At 43.2% G+C, this 3,028-nt stretch overlaps 1 protein-coding gene across 2 annotated transcripts in view; it reads left to right on the top strand.

Moving 5' to 3' along the window:
- The first annotated feature begins 389 nt into the window (after window positions 1-389).
- SRSF11 (serine and arginine rich splicing factor 11) overlaps window positions 390-3,028 on the top strand; it is an 11,406-nt gene continuing 8,767 nt past the window's right edge. For both annotated transcript variants that reach the window (XM_031064067.1, XM_031064066.1), the window contains exon 1: window positions 390-523. The gene's annotated coding sequence lies outside the window, so the exon portion shown is untranslated. The remainder of the gene's footprint in view (window positions 524-3,028) is intronic.

Raw genomic sequence — 3,028 nt, 5'->3', positions numbered from 1 at the left:
TTTCACAATCAGATCAAAGCCTTCGCCCCACACCCTACACGCCCACCCTTGTCCCAAGTCACAAGCATCCCTTAACCATCACCCTCTTTGTTTCACAGTTTACCTTAATCAGTCATCTGGGGCCTAAAGCAGCGAGTGTGAAACCTCAGGGTTTAACTGAGACAGATTTGGTCACTTTTTTTTCAGCCAAGTTTTCCTCCCAGCCAGGGCAGAATTTGCATTTAGGTGGCCGCTCATGGATTTATTGTGCATAGCAGAGCTCACCTGCAGCTCCAAGAGATAAGAGAGCTCACCTGCAGCTCCAAGAAGGGGGGTATAACGACTGGTGTGGTTTTGGGGTTGGTTGGCACTGTCCCTGCTGTCCCTGAGTGTGGCTCTGTCTCTTGCAGTGACTCCCCCTTGCCGGTGTCGTCGCGCGTGTGCTTTGTAAAGTTCCACGACCCCGACTCGGCCGTGGTGGCCCAGCACCTGACAAACACTGTGTTCGTTGACAGAGCCCTCATAGTCGTTCCCTATGCTGAAGGTTTGTACCTTGTTTGATGTTCTATGGGGCCACCCTTGGGTGGTGGTTGGTTCCTGTCTAGTGCTCAGAATTTAACAGTAGTCCTATGTCAAACACGTCCGAGATTGCCATTCTGAAACCCTTGGTATATTGCCTTTGGCCCCTGCATTTGGTCAGTTTGTTTCCATAGTGACACCAAATCAAAGTGGGAAGTTCTGTGTGTCTTGAAGTGTAGAATAAGAACGTTTTAGGCAGAATTCTATGCCAATTTTGCTCCGTGTCAGTCTCAATGAGACATTTTCCCAAACAGTTTGTAATGCAAACAGGTCCATATTTTAAGGAAATTTTACCTTAATAATTGTTTGCCACTTTCACTCTCTTCATGAGAATGGTTTCTCCCTTCTTGAGAGTGCATGGGAGAGTAATTAACATTCCTTTGGGCTATGCTGCCACTGCATTTATTTGGGAACATCCCCAAAAAAAGGCCCTCACTCTCCTTGTGGAGTCCAGTATACCAAGGGTTTGAATAATTACGGTTTAATTCAAAAGTGACAACTTGCAAGAGGTGCCACATGGGCACTGGTCCTAGTTTTTAATTCCAAGTTTTCTTGTTCATCCTTGATATATTTAATAGAATTTCACTAAATAATAAACTCTTCTCTCTGTTATTTGTGTGTGTGATTTTTGTAGTGGAGAAGGCAAATGCAAAGCCCTTCCAGATGACTGAAAAACAGTGGGTCCTCTGCAGCTACAGGGGATTCTAGCCATTAACTAAAGGCCAGCAAGCACTCAAGTCCCCAAGTGTTTTCCTGGTGTAACCACTTGTTAACTACATTTTCTCTTCTTCTTTTTATTTTTACATTTTAGGGTGTTACAGTAATTTGAAAGGCAATGAGCAGGGTTTTTGGAACTTACCTTAAAAGCAAAGTGCTGAGAAGACACCTCTTCTTACAGAAGTCTTATTAAACTCTTCTAGACTTGCTTTAGAAGTAACTGATTTCCATTGTACTTGTGCATTTCTTGATTTACTTCTGGGAAAGGTTGAATTGAATAAAATCTTGCAGATTAAGTCATACTACAGTGCTAAGTTGGGTACATGGCCTGGGGTCACACCTGTAATCTTAATCTGTCGTGCTGGAGCTGTCTCTTGAGGCCTGGGGAGCTGTCTTATCTTATCTTTGTATTCTTTAAGCTTAAAAGAGATGAAACTTAAAAGATGTCCAGCCTAATTCCTGGAGTGTAGGAATGTGCACTGTGGCCTCTTGAGTGAGCCCTGCTGCTTCCTGAGGGCACAGAACCCCTTCTGCAATGGAGTTACTGCTCCTGCTGCCACTGCTGCAGAACAGCAGAGCTGAGAGGCTTCTTGTCCCTGTGTGGGTGTTAAACACAGCACCAGTCCAGTGAGATTCTGCTGGAATATTCTCCAAGGCCCATGGGAATAATGCCAGTGTTTAACTCTTCCTACAAGGATAAACCCACCTTTCTCTTTATCCAGAGTGGACAAAGTGAGACTGACAAACCTGGCACATAGAGAAACCTGCCCAGCAGCTGGGCTGCAGAAAATCCAATTATTAAAGTAGAATATTTTCCTGGGCCTGTTAAGGAGTCACTCTTGGGCTGCACCTTGTGTTGTCGAACATTTCAGAATTTAATGGCCTTGGCACATCACAAGAGAGATGTTCAGCCAATAAAGTATTGCCCCTGGGTTGATAATCCCATACTTCTGTCCCTGGGCTGGAATACAGTTTTTCCCCAAAATTCAGCCTGCCAGGGTCCCAGTTCAACCAGGAGCAGCATTTCCCCAGCCCACAGTGCCACTGCTGATGTGCTTAAAGCCAGGCCTGTGCTGAGTGGGGCCCTCCTGTCTCTGATTTCTGCTGTGCTAATGAACCTGTGTGATTGCCTGTCACTAAAGCAAATGTTTATTATCTGTCTAGTGCAATAATTCCCCCCCTGTCCCAAGTTTTAGCTCACACAGACACTTTGGTGTTGGCTGTTGCTTTGTGTTATAGAACTATACACAAAGGCTACGGTAAGGTTTAGTATTTGTCATTTTCTCTGGGCTAATTCCTGGATTTGGAAGGAACTCTTAAGGTTAAAGATGGCTGGGGGGGTGTTTAGGTTCTTTGGTTAATGTTTGTTTCTTTTGTCTGTTTCTTTTTCTTTCATTTCTACACATTCATGCAGTATTTCATGGTTCTAACAAAGCAGCAGTAAAAAAAGCTCTTGAAGCATGAAAATTAACTGGTGAGGGGCCTCATTGCTTTTTTTAAATTGTAGTTTATTTAAATACTTTTTAAAGAAACAATTAGAGGATCAGATGCATGAATTTTTTTAATGGATGCAGATCTTCTGTGAGGTGTCTCGAGCTAAGTCTGAGGATTTATATTTAGATGCCAGAAATGTTGTAGTTGCACTAATTTGAAATGTTTAGCTGTAATTGATAAATATCCTCTTGAGACATAATTTTGCATGCCAAATGACCCCATAATCTCTCTGTAGGTATGTTGATATATTTATGCATTC

The sequence above is a fragment of the Geospiza fortis genome, unplaced genomic scaffold (assembly GCF_000277835.1).
Source record: "Geospiza fortis unplaced genomic scaffold, GeoFor_1.0 scaffold69, whole genome shotgun sequence".
NCBI lineage: Eukaryota > Metazoa > Chordata > Aves > Passeriformes > Thraupidae > Geospiza > Geospiza fortis.
The sequence above is the reverse complement of the archived record's forward strand: the minus strand, read 5'-3'. Positions and strand labels throughout refer to the sequence as shown.